The sequence below is a fragment of the Ovis aries genome, chromosome 17 (genome assembly GCF_016772045.2).
Source record: "Ovis aries strain OAR_USU_Benz2616 breed Rambouillet chromosome 17, ARS-UI_Ramb_v3.0, whole genome shotgun sequence".
NCBI lineage: Eukaryota > Metazoa > Chordata > Mammalia > Artiodactyla > Bovidae > Ovis > Ovis aries.
The window spans coordinates 15,291,824-15,308,967 of NC_056070.1; the positions used below are offsets into that span (position 1 = coordinate 15,291,824).

The 17,144-nt window shown below is 39.6% G+C and overlaps 1 protein-coding gene across 13 annotated transcripts in view; it reads left to right on the plus strand.

Annotated features, from left to right (window-relative positions):
• Window positions 1–17,144, plus strand: part of INPP4B (inositol polyphosphate-4-phosphatase type II B) — an 887,198-nt gene that overhangs the window by 245,757 nt on the left and 624,297 nt on the right. The gene's annotated exons all lie outside the window — the stretch shown is intronic.

The window sequence follows — 17,144 nt, forward strand, 5'->3', positions numbered from 1 at the left end:
TCGTAGAGAATGAATACACTCTCTCTGCAAAGATACAAAGCATTAGGAATTCCATAGTATAATGGGGTCATATTCCCAGGTTGGGCCTGTGGTAAAGAACCGATCTGACAATGCAGGTCGATGCAAGAGACACTGATTCGATCCCTGCATCAGGAAGATCCCCTGGGGAGGAAATGGCAACCCACTCCAGTAGTCCTGCCTGGAGAATCCCATGGACAGAGGAGCCTGGTGGGCTGCAGTCCATAGGGTGGCACAGAATCAGACAAGAGTAAAGCAACTTAGCACAGTCTTATGAAATGCCCATCAAAAAGATGAACCAAAGGAAAATATAAACAACCTGAACACCCAGTCACAGCAAGAAAATGGTGCTCTAGTAACTGACACGTGTCTTGAGAGTAGTGAGTTGGCTGAAGTGCACTGATATTCCACAAAGGTGCAAGGATGGAAGAGTGTCATTCAGGTCATGCTCTAGTGTCATGATGAAGGCCTCTTGTACAAGGGAGCTGTGTGCTGAAAGCTTCAGTGATAGCAGACATGGCCCCTTGCACACGTCTCTCAAGCAGAGTCCTTTAATCATACCTTAGTTACCTGAGGCTTTCATTTGCATGAGCGATGCATGGATAAAACATTGCTTTATGGATGCTATTGGATGAAGAAATATAATGCAGAATGGAAAAATATTCATCCTAGAGCATTAAATAATATTTATTTATTTGAAGATATTTCACCAAGTGTTAAGGACAATTAGCCTTTTTTTTTCTGCCCCTTGGGGGAGATAAGATTTTTAAAATGGGAAACAATAGGGTAGATGTGTTAGTATTTTTAAATTACTGTGTAAAAATTCCTACAAACTCAATGCCTTAAAACAATGTCGATATACTTGTTCATGGTTCTTTGGGGCAGAAGTCTGGACATGATATAGCCAGGTTCTCTGCTCAGGGTCTCATGAGTGTGAAATCAAGGTGTAAGATGGGCTGAAATCCTACTAGGAGCTCAGGGTCCTATTCAGAACGTATGTTCTTGTTGGTGGAATCTGGTTATTTGTAGCTATAAAACTGAGGTCCCTGAGTTCTTGCTGACTCTTGGTTGGGAGTTGATCTCGGCTTCTCAAGAGGTTGCTCTCAAGTCCTTGCCAGATGGCTCTCTCTGTCTTAATAGCCTGAATCAGAGAATCTCCCTCATGTCAAATCTCTCTGACCTTGGGGAGGGCCATGTCCCTTTAAAGGATTTACCTAGTTAGATCTCTCCCTTTTGAAAAAATCAGAGCCAACTCTTTGTTAGCATAATCATGGGGATGATAGTCCATCCTCTGCACAGTTCATCCATATTCAAAAGGAGGGAAATCTACCAGGCATGTGCATTAGAAATGGGACTGTTGGAGGCATCTTAGGATTCTGTTACACAGGCTCTCTGCTTTAGGAGGGTGGTTCTGGTGAAATATGAATGATAGACAAGACAGGTAAGAGGACAAAACCCATAGGTGTCATCTTGTGTACCAATCCCAGTCACATGATGGGAGCTTCTTAGAGCATAGTCTGATTCACCAAGGCAAGAATGAACCTTGTGATTAAGCAAGGGAGTGGGCAGCAGCCGCAGAGGCTCTGTACATTTATCCTTCTCTACTTTTGGAGGACGTCCAGGTAGTCCTGGATATGGAAATATCAACTGGAATCAGAGCAGGTACAATAGGAAAGAAGATGGATGAGATATACACACTTTGAGCCTGTGACAGACCTTGGGGAAGGAAAGCAGAGGGAGCAATAAAGCCTAGTGTGAGGCAGTTCCCATAGATTTCCCCCAGCAATCAGAAGTATACAAGTGCTGGGATAAGAGGACCCTTAGGAACCTACAGAGGAGTCTCATGGTCCAAAGCACAAACCTGCCCCTACTACGTTGGAAGGCGGAGTCTTAACCACTGGACTTCCAGGGACGTTCCCTAATCTTTTTTCTTTTCTTGGATCATCACTGACCTTCATTGATGTTTCTCCACTAAGTAACCTTGTTTTCCAGGGAGATTTCCTGATGAGTTCCTTTCTCCTTCTTCACCTAGGCAATCTCTTGGGCTCTTTTCTCAAAGAAAGGCAATTTATTTACTAGGACTGAATTGCAAAATTTTCCATTTTTATTTTGTTTTATGTTCCATCTCTTTATCTTCCACAACCCCCTCTAGTTCTAACCATTGTGAACAGGTATACCATGCACATGGAGATGTTTAGAAGCCCCTGGGCATTTGCATCCAGAGCTTGGGAGAGAGAGATGAAGGGCTGGGAGCTTTCTAAAAATAAATGTAAACCTTCAGCATATTAAAAAGTTTAACATCAGCATTAAAAAGAAATCTCTGACTTCGCTGCATTAGTGAAAGGCAATTAGAATGGAAAGTATCACAGTGTTAGCAAAGTGGTTTTATTTATATCACTCTCATTTATAGCCCTGTCCCATTTTGAAATTCCAGGAGACCAGAGAGATAAGTTTACCATAAAAATAAAAAAAATTACAGCAGCAACCATTGTTTGGGCATCTACTCTGTGCCAAGTCATTTATACATGAGGCAATAATGATGGCATTGTTGTTTAAGCAAGTGGTCTCTGGAACCAGAATGTTGGATACAAACCTCAGTTTCCAACATAATTATATGATATGCAGATGACACCACTCTAATTGCAGAAAGTTAAGAGGAACTAAAGAACCTCTTGATGAGGGTGAAAGATAAGAGTGAAAAAGCTGGCTTAAAATCAGCATTCAAAAAACGAAGAACATGGCATTCAGTCCCATCACTTCATGGAAAATAGAAGGGGAAATAGTGGAAGCAGTGACAGATTTTATTTTAGGGGGCTCCCAAATCACTGTGGATGGTGACTGCAGCCACAAAATTAAAAGTCGCTTGCTCCTTGGAAGGAAAGCTACGACAAACCTAGACACCATATTAAAAAGCAGAGACATCACTTTGCCAACAAAGGTCTGTATAGTCAAAACTGGAACTGCAATCTTTTGGCCACCTGGTGTGAAGAGCCGACTCATTGGAAGAGACCCTGATGCTGAGAAACATTGAAGGGAAAAGGAGAAGGGGATAACAGAGGATGAGGTTAGGTTAGACAGCATCACTGGCTGAATGGACATGCATTTGAGCAAACTTAGAGAGGACAGAGGAGCCCGGCATGCTGCAGTGCACGGGGTTGCAGAGCCAGACAAAACTGGTGACTGAACAACAACCACCGTGATGTTACTTACTTAACCTTCTGTGTCCTTGTTATCTGTATGATTAGAATAATAACAATTGTCTCTGGACTTTTCCTGCAGACATATAAATTATACTATTCATAGCACTTAGAAGTGTCTTATATGTAGTGGACACTAAATAAATGTTAATTGTTATTTTTAATGCATCATAATATTTCATCCACATAATTATTTATTGAGGAAGAGAGGATTTTTCTGTTTATGAGTGAGAAAACCAGCATTCAAAGATGTTGGAGTTGCAAATTGAGTTCCACTGTGAGACTCATTATCATGTTCTTTTCACTATGCTGTGATCTTCTGAATTTATCCCTTATGTTTGTGTTAAATACAGATGATTGACATTAAAAATATATTTCTTTTCCTCCTGAATGACTTTTTTGCCTAGATATAATTGACCCCCATCATGAACTATTTAGAATTGATTGACCTAAATAGATACAATTTTCTAAATTTTTAGTAGAACCAAACAGCTTACCTCTCTACTGCTTCCTTTCTCATATACATAAAAATCCCTTCCTCCCCACCCCACCCCGCCTCTGTCTCTCTGGCAGATTTGGTCCATGACAGGAAGAAAGATTTATGCTTTATTCTTATTTCCTTATTTTACATTGATATTTGATGATAGAGAAATTGCATACAATAAAATAGTAGGCTACCAAATACAACAGAATCAGTGAATAGTGGACAAAGGGATTAAAATGTCCTCATTTTATTCTTGGTGTTCTCCTGAAAATAAATGATAAATTGTGGTATGAGAAATTTATATACACTAGATAAAAAATCAGCTTCTTCAACAACATTGAAAGTTATTTTTTAGATGTTTTCAATTTACTTCTTGTGTTGTGCAGTTCTAATGAGTTTTAGTGTATATATATCAGTTCAGTTCAGTTTGGTTGCCCAGTCGTGTCCGACTCTTTGCTACCCCGTGAATTGCAGCACACTAGGCCTCCCTGTCCATCACCAACTCCCAGAGTTCACTCAAACTCATGTCCATTGAGTCGGTGATGCCATCCAGCCATCTCATCCTCTGTCATCCCCTTTTCCTCCTGCCCTCAATCCCTCCCAGCATCAGGGTCTTTTCCAATGAGTCAACTTGTCACATGAGGTGGCCAAAGTACTGGAGTTTCAGCTTTACCATATATATATATATATATATATATATATATATATATATATATATATATATAGGCTTCTGTAAACACTAGTACAATCAGGATACAGAGTAATTCCATCATCCCAAAAAAGCTGCCTAAAGGTTATGCTTTAAGTAAGTCTTTAGAAAATAATAAATAAAAAGGTTAATCTCAGAAATGCAAACAAGAATGTGAAGATAATGAAAAAATAAGACTCAAAATCTGAATAAAGTTTCAGTTCTTCTCCTGACTCTGTGGCTAATTATCTGTGTAATTCTGTAAACATCCTCTACTTTTTAAAGCCCCAGTTTCTTCATCTTTAAAATAAGGAGGTTAGGCTAACTGAAACCCTACTACTCTTACTTTTCAAATTTCAGGAATTAAGATTCTGTGTTAAATCACATGAACCCAAACATTTCAGAAAGAATCCTTACTTTAGTTGCTAACTAAATATATTTTTCCATCCTTTTTTATGATCTGTTTCTGAAATGTAGTCTTTAATCTCATGTTGATATTTATTTCTTTATCTACCCATTAGAAAAAATGACTGCAATGCATAAAGTATATTATATTTTCAAATGTATGATTTGAATTATGCTGTCAACATTGTGATGCCATCTTGCCATATTGTTACTTCAGTGTGATATTTTGATGGATAAACTATAATAACTTTTAGTAGCCAATCTTCAACAAGAGAAGATGGATCCTGAGAAATGACAAGTGACAGGAGAAATTCCAGCTGTTGTGCTGTTTTCTCTTTTGCATTTCCAGGAAGTTGTGTCCACGTGATCCATCTTGGCAAGGCAGGTGAAGGACAGTGTGTGTGTGCTCTATCCAGGGTTTTCTATAGGATTTCTGCTGTGGCTGACACATTTAACAGTTGATTCAGTCAGTGCAATTTCTGCCTTTCATCTGTGCCCTTTCTTCTGAACTCCAGGAGATACTGCTTGGAAACAAGATACTTGGCACCTAGAATAGCAACAGCTTTTTGTGTATTGCTTCACAGCCTCAATTTTGTGAAATTAGTGGGAGTGTTCCCTCATTAAGTCATGAAATTTTGTCTCCCCTGGTGGTCACCGAGCACCCTCTCTGGGTGTGACGATCTGGCTGGAAGGTGGCTCCCTGTGGTGAACTTCCCGTTGATGTCGGGGCAGGTCTTGTTGTGGGGAGGGTAGGGGGGGCCCAGGGCAGTGAGTCATGGTGGTCCCTGTCTTTAGGTGTTCCTCTTCCCCGCTGCCTCACTGAGAGGGTATGACTCAGAGGGAAGGTGAGGCAGGGCAGCTATGAATGTGTGCAAGTTGGAGTGAGTATATGTCATCTACGTCCATGTCTCTGCAGCCAGGGATGGGTGCAGTCTACTTGTTTGGTGTCAGTTTGTCCTAATTGCCAGTGCCTTGTAGGCACAGAGCCTTCTGGTGGGCTAAAAACTCCTGGTACTCAAGGAAAGCCAAAGAGTAGAATGATAACAAACTAGGAGTAGAAGGGCTCTTGATCTGAACACATTTTGGTCAGTTGAGGGGTTATTTTGACCACTGAGTTGAAGTAGGAGTTTCTATTAACAAAGAATATTTCTAGAGCTTGGAGGGTTGCAGAAGAAACTGTCTGTTTAGAACAGTAAACCCGTGTTAATTGTGGAATCAACCTTGAAGGACGTAATCATTTGCAAGCAACTCTAAGGGTCATGACATAATTTTTTAACTACACTTTAAGGTATGGATGTGAGTAATATGCATTGTGAGACTGGTGTGTGGGACTAAGCCATTAACTGATGGGGGAATCTAGCCAACCACCAGCATCTAAATATTGATACTTCTTACATTCTTCATTTATTATTGCATAGCTTTTTGTGTGGTGATTTAAGCATTTTTCTTTGTGATGTGTGACAGATATATTCAGAGACCATGAGGCTCTGGACAGAAATTTTATTTGTGAAAAATTAACGTTAGTTGCTCAGTCATGTCTGACTCTTTTGCGACCCCATGGACTGTAGCCCACCAAGCTCCTCTGTCCATGGAATTCTCCAGGCAAGAGTACTGGAGTGGGTTGCCATTTCCTTCTCTGGAGGAACTTCCCGATTCAGGGATTGGACCCAGCTCTCCTGTGTTGCAGCAGGATTCTTTACCTTCTGAGCCCCTAGGGATCTATGTGTTGTGAGCTTTAGATTTCCCAAGGATCTATAGTCATAGTGCTTCCAGATATTAAGAGTCTGCTGCAGTGAAATTAGTGTCTGAACTATGGTAACCCATTTGTGATTCTGTGAAAGTCGCTCAGTTGTGTCCAACTTTTTGAGACCCCATGGACTATACAGTCCATGGAATTCTCCAGGCCAGAGTACTGGAGTGGGTAGCCATTCCCTTCTCCCAGGGATCTTCCAAACCCAAGGATCGAACTCAGGTCTGCCACATTGCAGGTGGATTCTTCACCAGCTGAGCCACCAGGGAAGCCCATGGTTTAACCCACTAAACACTATTAATTCAAAGTAGAGATGACTTTGGTAGTTGCATGTAACAGTTCTTGAGCCCTGTAGTCTTGATGCTATTTTATTGTACATCCTATCAGAGAAAGAGGTCTTGCATATATTATGTATATTAATTTGCATAGTATAAAATGCAGTATTAACTAATCTGTATATGTCAGTTAAGCTTAGATTCAGTTGTATACAATAGAAAAATTATTAAAAAATAGGGTCTTAAACTAGATGATATTTCATTTTTCTTTCATATGAAATCTGGAGTTTGACAGTTGAATATTTGGTAGCTCCAAAAGGTCAGTGAAAAAAACTCTCTTCTTCCAGAACTTTTTTCCTCATGTGGGTTTTCTTCATAGTATAAGGTCACTGCTGGATCTCTAGCCATTATAGTCAAATTTTAAGCAGCAGTATTGTGATTACATCACAGTGCCCAAAACTTAGCTGCCAGGAAGACCAGATAATGACAACATTTATTCTAAGTGACACATTGAACTAAAAGTTGGGGGTTTGTAACTAAGTGAGAAAGGATAGATATTGCTGTAGGTAATTAGCAGTCTCTACCCAATGTATATTAAATGTTGTGCAGCATAATTTTTCTCTTAGTTTCTTTATATAGACACTAAATATACTTTTACTTTGCCAACAAAGATCCGTCTAGTCAAAGCTATGGTTTTTCCAGTAGTCGTGTATGGATGTGAGAGTTGGACTATAAAGAAAGCTGAGCACCGAAGAATTGATTCTTTTGAACTGTGGTGTTGGGGACAATTCTTGAGTGTCCCTTGGACTGCAAGGAGATCCAACCAGTCTATCCTAAAAGAAATCAGTCCTGAATATTCATTGGAAGGACTGATGCTGAAGCTGAAAATCCAATACTTTGGCCACCTGACTCGAAGAACTGACTCACTAGAAAACACCATGATGCTGGGAAAGATTGGGAAGAGAAGGGGATGGCATAGGATGAGATGGTTGGGTGGCATCACTGACTCAATGGACATGAGTTTGAGTAAGCTCTGGGAGTTGGTGATGGCCAGGGAAGCCTGGCATGCTACAGTCCATGGGGTTGCAAAGAGTCAGACATGACTGAGCAACTGAACTGAACTGATTTGAAATACAAAAAGGTTTCATATTTTCTTTCTGTATACAAATGTATCCTCTTAAGCATTTCCCTGGTGGCTCAGACAGTAAAGAATTCGCCTGCAATACAGGAGACCTGGATTCTATCCCAGGGTTAGGAAGATCCCCTGGAGAAGGAAATGGCTACCCCTCCAGTATTCTTGCCTGGAGAATCCCACGGACTGAGGAGCCTGGAGGGCTGCAGTCCATGGGATTGCAAAGAATAGGACACTATTAAGTGACTAAGCATGCGTGGGCCCTCATCCTGAAGGCAGATACAACACGGATGGTGACCTGCTTTTCAATACATGCCCATTTGCAAGAGAGCTACAACTATTAAACAATATGTGAATGTGGCTAGTTGAGTGAGACTGTTGATAACATACCTGTATTTTTAAAGGATGTGTACAGTCCTGCATGCGCTCTAGAGTGGGCTGCCAAACCCAGTCCTTCAAAAGGGACCATCCAGAGGAGAACTGAAGCATTTGATAAGTTTGTTAAGGTTTTGCCCATAAATGAAGAAATGAAAGATATTTATTTTATGAATACTCAGGCAAGATAAAGTGTTTAATTCCTAGTTATTGTGTGTTTAGATAGCATATTGAAAACCAGAGACATTACTTTGCCAACAAAGGTCCGTCTAGTCAAGGCTACTGTTTTTCCAGTGGTCATGTATGGATGTGAGAGTTGGACTATGAAGAAAGCTGAGCGCCGAAGAATTGATGCTTTTGAACTGTGGTGTTAGAGAAAACACCGCTCACGACTGAGCAACTGAACTGACTATCCTTAGGGTAATTTGAACAGTATGAGACTAATATAGAATCAAATAACTTCAAAGTAGGTGATCACATGTTCTAAATTCTTAAGTACCCAAGACATGAAGCAATTTTCCCAGTGCCACACAACTACTAGGAGGAAGATACCTGAAAACACACATCTTCTGACACTTGGGAAATATCCTTTCCAAGAGTTTATCTTTATTTCAGTTCAGTCACTCAGTCATGTCCGACTCATTGTGACCCAGTGCATTGCAACCTACCAGGGTTCCCTGTCCTTCACCACCTCCCTGAGCTTGCTCAAACTCATGTCCATAGAGTCGGTGATGCCATCCAATCATCTTGTCCTCTGTCGTCCCCTTCTCCTCCTGCCTTCAATCTTTCCCAGCATCAGGTCTTTTCCAATGAGTCAGTTCTTTACATCAGGTGCCCAAAGTAATGGAGTTTCAGCTTCAACATCAGTCCTTTCAATGAATATTCAGGACTGATTTCCTTTAAGATGGACTGGTTGGATCTCCTTGCAGTCCAAGGGACTCTCAAGAGTCTTCTCCAACACCACAGTACAGAAGCATCAATTCTTTGGTGCTCAGCATTAAAAAAAATGATAATTTATTTATTTTAATTGGAGGCTAATTACTTTACAATAGTGTAGTGGGTTTTGCCATAGATTGGCATGAATCAGCCATGGGTGTACATGCTTTCACATCCATACATGACCACTGGAAAAAACATAGCTTTGACTAGATGGACCTTTGTTGGCAAAATAATGTCTCTGCTTTTTAATATGCTGCCTAGGTTGGTCATAGCTTTTCTTCCAAGGAGCAAGTGTCTTTTAATCTTGTGGCTGCAGTCACCATCTGCAGTGATTTTGGAGCCCAAAAGAATAAAATCTGTCACTATTTCCATTGTTTACCCATCTATTTGCCATGAAGTTATGGGACTGGATGCCATGATATTAGGTTTTGAATGTTGAGTTTTAAGCCAGCTTTTTCACTCTCCTCTTTCACTTTCATCAAGAGGCTCTTTACTTCTTCTTCACTTTCAGCCATAAGGGTGGGTCATCTGAATATCTGAGGTTATTGATATTTCTCGCAGCAATCTTGATTCCAGGTTTTGCTTCATCCAGCCCAGTGTTTTACATGATGTACTCTGCATAAAAGTTAAATAAGCAGAATCAGAATATATAGCTCTACATACTCCTTTCCCAATTTGGAACCAGTCTGTTGTGCCATGTCCAGTTCTAACTGTGGCTTCCTGATCTGCATACAGATTTCTCAGGAGGCAGGTCAGGTGGTCTGGTATTCCCATCTCTTAAAGAATTTCGCACAGTTTGTTGTGATCCACACAGTCAATGGCTTTGGTATAGTCAATAAAGCACAAGTAGATGTTTTTCTGGAACTCTCTTGTTTTTTCTATGATCAGACAGATGTTGGCAGTTTGATCTCTGGTTCCTCTGCCTTTTCTAAATCCAGCTTGAACATCTGGAAGTTCTCAGTTCACATACTACTGAAGCCTGTCTTGGAGAATTTTGAGCATTATATCGCTAGCATGTGAGATGAGTGCAATTGTGCAGTAGTTTGAGCATTCTTTGGCATTGCCTTTCTTTGGGATTAGAATGAAAACTGACCTTTTCCAGTCCTGTGTCCAAATTTGCTGGCATATTGAGTGCAGCACTTTCACAGCAGCATCTTTTAGGATTTGAAATAGCTCAACTGGACTTCCATCAGCTCCAACTAGCCTTGTTCATAGTGATGCTTCCTAAGGCCCACCTGACTTCGCATTGCAGGATGTCTGGCTCTAGGTGGGTGATCACACTTTTATGGTTATCTGGGTCATGAAGATCTTTTTTGTTTAGTTCTGTGTATTCTTGCCATCTCTTCTTAATGTCTTCTGCTTCTGTTAGTTCCATACTATTTCATTTTTACTTACCCAGAGATATAAACTACAAGTATGAGAGGCACTTAAAATATGTGTTAAAATATGTGTCATTTTATCCTGAATGTTATTTATTTATCCTTTGTAATTTCAGTAAATGCATAATCTTAACGGTGTTGATTATATTAGAATTACAACATCTAAAATGATGGTCACTAGCTACTTGGGCTGTTTCAGTTAACTAAAATGAAAGCTTCACTTGTTCAATCCCACTGGCCACACTTCACTGTTCAGTAATCAGGTATGGCTAATGACTTCTGTCTCCAACAGTGCAAATTATATAGCATTTCCATCTCATAGGAAGTTCTATTGGACAGTGCTGTTAGCTGCTGCTGCTGTTGCTGCTGCTAAGTCGCTTTAGTCATGTCTGACTCTATGCGACCCCATAGACAGCAGCTCACCAGACTCCTGTGTCCCTGGGATTCTCCAGGCAAGAGTACTGGAGTGGGTTGCCATTTCCTTCTCCAATGCATGAATGCATGCATGCTAAGTCGCTTCAGTCGTGTCTGACTCTGTGCGACCCTATGGACAGCAGCCCTCCAGGCTCCTCTGTCCACATGATTCTCCAATCAAGAATACTGCAGTGGGTTGCCATTAAGGCTATCATATTCTTTACTGCTAGGTGAATTGTGACTAAATTCTTGTTTCGGCTGGTGCATTGGGGTGGCAGGAACAGTGAACAAACTAACAGTATCAAATGGTTTAGAAAATAGTTGACTCTTCAAGAAATATTTTTCCTATTCAAGAGAAAATGAGTATGTATAAAATTAGGATAATAAGTGCAACTAAGCAGATAAATGTTTTTTTTTTTTTTTTTCAGGAAGCCGTCAGCCACAATGGATATTTATAGATGGTATCCTAGATAAGCTTTTTTTTTTGGATCATATTTTTTATCACTGATAAAGCATTTTGAGGACAGTGTTCATTTCAGGTCCCTGTCAGTGAAGTTTTAAACACTTTGAGTTAATATGCTACCGAACAATGTGAAGTTGAGCAGGTTAATCTCTCAGAAAAGGGGGAAAGAGGCATAGATACCTAGAGAAGAACAGGAGAGAAAGCTGAGTTCTGTCTTTTAGGATAAAAACGTACATTTATTTATGTACATGTAATCATATGCTCACAGGCCTTCATTTTGATTGAGCTGAAACCTTCAGATTCATTTCTATGACTTGTATATGGCAATACTGGGCCTCTGACCCAATATTAGGATGCTGAATTGAATTAGCCTCACACCAGTTATTAGGCAGCTTCTATGATCTCTGGTTTCTACACAGCCTTACAGCCTTAAGGTGAATTACATTAAGACATCAGAAAATTGTTGGAAGCATTAAGAAGGGAATCCAGTTGAGAGGCGAACCACAGGAAAAAACAGAGAGGAATGAAGTAGAAAGTAAGTATGAATTCAGAGTAAGAAAACCTCAACATAGAGAGAAAAGACATTTCACAAAGCAAGATTTGAACTTCCCTTGAAGTCTGGGGGATTTTAAGAGAGAAAGAAAGGTAGGCTCTTCTGGATCAGTTATGAGGAGTCATGGAGATGTATGTGAATGTGCTTGCATTTTGGTGTAAGGGTGGAGATTAGGAATACACCTTGGCAAGGCCTGATGGGATCTCAAAGTGTGAGCTTAATTAGTGATGATAGCATTGACTAGAGAGGTAGGATATAGCATGGATAGAGCAGAGCTTGAGACCAAGTGGGTTGGCTGTGGATGCTGCTATCAAAAGCAGCTTTTGCTGATTTTTTTTAATGCACTCCAGTTTTTTTTTTTTTTTAAATAATTGGGGTATAATTGCTTTACAGTCTTGTGTTGGTTTCTGCTGTATAACAATGTGAACCATCATAATTATATATATATATATCTCCCCTCCCTCCCTGTGTTATATAGCAATTTCCCACTAGTTGTCTATTTTACACATGGTAGCGGCTCAGCAGTAAAGAATCTCCCTGCAATGCAGGAGTTGCAGGAGACACAGGTTCAATCCCTGGGTTGAGAAGATCCCCTGGATGAGGGCATGGCAATCTACTCCAGTATTATTGCCTGGAGAATCCCATGGATAGAGGAGCCTGACAGGCTACAGTCCATGGGGTCACAGAGTCAGATAAGACTGCAGCGACTTAGCACGCAGCATGCACGCGTGTATATATATCACTATGTACATTGAGTATTATCAATGTTACCCTCTCAGTTTGTCCCACCCTCAGCTTACCCCGCTGTGCCCACAAGTCCATTCTCCACATCTGTGTCTCCATTCCTTCCCTGCAGGCTGGTTCATCATTGGAGAGGGACATGACCAAACTGGTGTTTCAGGACAGTGAGTTTTGAATGGTGTTGTTCAAGGTGGATCAGACGAGGAGCAATGATGGAGACCAGAGGTTACTACTGTAACACAGGAAGTCTCTAAATATTTTTTGAGCAACTACTATCTTTCAGGCATTGTTATAGACACAAGGGATACAGTAGAGACAAACCAGAGGCTGATTTTGAGAGAAATGGGTGGAAGATTTCAAGGTAGTAAGAAAGGAAAGGGGCTTCCCAGGTAGCTCAGTGGGTAAATAATCTGCCTGCCATGCAGGAGATGAGGGTTCGATCCCTGGATCCAAAAGACCCCCTAGAGGAGGGCATGGAAACCCACTCCACTATTCTTGCCTGGAGAATCCCATGGACAGAGGAGCCTGGTGGGCTACAGTCCACAGAGTCGCAAAGAGCCTGACAAGACTGAGCGACTGAGCATGCATGCAGGAAAGCAAAGAACAGTTCAGAGGTTTATAAATCCTTCATATGTTGGCAACACAAAACAACATATGTTGTTTTTTGACCACTTATATCATGTTTGTTTGTCATCCCTTGTTTTCTCCAAACTCATTATAATGTTGAAGGTGTGATATTTCTATGGCAGTGAGTAGAATAATTGTTCTTTTATTGGCTTTCACCTAATGCAAGATGGCCAGTGAAGAGAAGAAGTCCTGGTAATTCTGGCAGCAAACTCCAAAAGGGAATCTCTACCTTTATTTTAGGAAATCTAATGGGAGGGCCTGAAGTCACTACAGCTGTTTATAATTAGAAAGCATCAGGCCCTAGGTGATTCATTTATTCATCCTCAAACAAAACAAAACACCCCACAAAGCCTCTTAAATGCTTCTCTGTGCCCTGAAGCTGTGGCAGTAAATAGGTAATGGAAAATTGTTAGGGGGGATTCCCTGGGGTACACAGAACCCTGTTCCGTGCTGATGCCTGGCCATGCTTCATGGTATCCTTGGCCATAGACGGGGCTGTGACCAGTTGCACCTTAGAAATATAACCACCCATATTGAAAAACAGATTATCAAATATTTAATAACTGAGGACAAAAATAGAAGGTTCTTTCCTTCCCTTCATCCCAAGCAGGATATATATATGACGTGAAACCTCCTAATGGCAAAAGCTAATGTATTTTCTTAAAAAAAATGTATAACTTCTTTATAAATTTGTCTTCTCTATATTTATTCTGTGGAACAAAGCTGATATCACGTGTCAAAAATAAGCAAGTCTGTGCACAGAGGTTTCGCATATTATTAGTTTTTAACGTCTTTCGTACATAGACATCTGAAAAAACAACTTCAGAGTTCTCTAGTTTTTATTTTGCATCAGAGTCAAAGACCAGAATCCAGTGTACACTCTCTAGAGACCAAGAAATTTCACTACCAGACCAATGTTAGTGTCAAGCTTTGTATCCACCAGGACTGAAACACTTTGAACATGTAAAGCTACATCATACACATAAACACATAGATGACAATTTATAAAAGCTTTGTATTAATTTATCCAAGTAGAGAGTGCTCAGAGTATGTAGCAACAAAAAAACTACCACGATAGCCTTTACTGTAGTTTTTTTATGTTCACATATACTCAATTTTGTGGCTAATTTTATGTTTAAATAAAATGCTCGTCTGCATTCTATATATTTCCATAATATTCAACAATAAAGGGAATGATTAAATAAATTGTTGGATATCTATAAGATGGAATTTACACAGCATTAAAGTTTGTGTTTTTATCTTTTGTTGTTGTTTTTATTCTTTGTTTTTATTTAAGGGCATAAGGGATATACTCACGCCAAAACATTGAGTAAAAAATGTGAGAGTATAATACGATATTTTCATTGTAATACCATATGTGTAAGAAGAAAAAAGAATATTGCAAAATATAAGGAGTTAATAATCTTGTTAAAATGTTCTATATATTTTATTTTTTATATTTATTCATTTGTTTATAGTTTTAGACTTTCCAATTCTACATCGAGTGTACAGTCTTTTAGAATAAGGGGAAAAAAGCAAAATTATAATTTGAAAACGTTTTTAGTTCTTTTTTTTTTCTCTTTTAAAGAATTTACCTCTGATTTTCACTTAAAAGTCTTCACCATGTACCACAGATAGTCGACGTTGTCATTTTCATTTCTTCTCATTTTATAATCTGATCTGAGTTCAGAGTTAACTGATTTCAGTATTCTTTCTCTAATGAAATGCTCATTTTGCCAGCAGCTTCCTTGTGGAATTTTAGCACTTTCAAGGCCAGAATATTGCATGTGAAAAGACTGAAAAATTCCTTTAAATAAACAATCTTGAGATCCAAAATATTTGACAATATGTATTTGAACAGCTGGTTGTGTTGTAATCTGATATTTTTAAATTGTTTAGTTCTTCTTGATGAGGTAAGTTTGTCTCAATCTCTCTCTCTTTTTATTAAAATAGTGCTCATTTCCAGAACAAATTTACTGCGGAGTTAGAGGCTTTTTTTTTTTTTTTTTCAAACTATATTCTGTTAAAGGGAGTAAGCTCCTAGCTTGGTGATACTTTAGTTACTGTTGCCTGTTACGGTTCTAGGTGTTCCAGAAAAAGGCATGATAGACTTAAAGATAGATAGTAGCCTTAAAGACAGATGGTAGGTATTTTACTACAAATTGTAGTGAGTTACCACTGATTTGTAAATGACACTTACCATGATATTCATTCATGAGTCTCCCCAAAAGGAAGATGCTTTCAGATAAAGGGGGTTTACCGTGGCACAAGTCTGCTTTTGAAACCTGCTGATAGTCACCTTCCAGAATTGAAGCCTGTGTCAGAGGGGATTATTTAGTTTTTAGGATAAAGGGGAGTTGTGAGTGGCTCAAGGAATCAGTCAAGTAAAAAATTACCTAGGTCTTTGTTATATAAAGGGCTTCCCAGGTGGTGCTAGTGATAAAGAACCCACCTGCTAATGCATGAGATATAACAGACTCAAGTTTGATCCTGGGTCAGGAAAATCCCAAGAAGGTCATGGCAATGCATTCCAGTATTTTTTTGTTTGTTTGTTTTTATTTTTTATTAATTTTTATTTTTACTTTATTTTGCTTTACAATACTGTATTAGTTTTGCCATACATTGACATGAATCAGCCACAGGTGCACATGAGTTCCCAATCCTGAACCCCCCTCCCACCTCCCACCCCATATCATCTCTCTGGATCATCCCCGTGCACCAGCCCCAAGTATCCTGTATCCTGTATCGAACATAGACTGGCGATTTGTTTCTTAGCTGATAGTATACATGTTTCAATGCCATTCTCCCAAATCATCCCACCCTCTCTCTCTCCCACAGAGTCTAAAAGTCCGTTCTAGACATCTGTGTCTCTTTTGCTGTCTTGCATAGAGGGTTATCATTACCATCTTTCTAAATTCCATATATATGTGTTAGTATGCTGTATTGGTGTTTTCTTTCTGGCTTAATTCACTCTGTATAATCGGCTCCAGTTTCATCCACCTCATTAGAACTGATTTAAATGTATTCTTTTTAATGGTTGGGAATACTCCATTGTGTATATGTACCACAGCTTTCTTATCCATTCGTCTGCTGATGGATATCTAGGTTGCTTCCATGTCCTGGCTATTATAAACAGTGCTGCGATGAACATTGGGGTACATGTGTCTCTTTCAATTCTGGTTTCCTCGGTGTGTATGCCCAGCAGTGGGATTGCTGGGTCATAAGGCAGTTCTATTTGCAAATTTTAAAGGAATCTCCACACTGTTCTCCAAGGTGGCTGTACTAGTTTGCGTTCCCACCAACAGTGTAGGAGGTTTCCCTTTTCCCCACACCCTCTCCAGCATTTATTGCTTGTAGACTTTTGGATCGCTGCCATTCTGACTGGTGTGAAATGGTACCTCATTGTGGTTTTGATTTGCATTTCTCTGATAATGAGTGATGTCTTTTCATGTGTTTGTTAGCCATCTGTATGTCTTCTTTGGAGAAATGTCTGTTTAGTTCTTTGGCCCATTTTTTGATTGGGTCGTTTATTTTTCTGGAATTGAGCTGCATAAGTTGCTTGTATATTTTTGAGATTAGTTGTTTGTCAGTAGTTTCATTTGCTATTATTTTCTCCCAATCTGAAGGCTGTCTTTTTACCTTGCTTATATTTTCCTTTGTTGTGCAGAAGCTTTTAATTTTAATTAGATCCCATTTGTTTATTT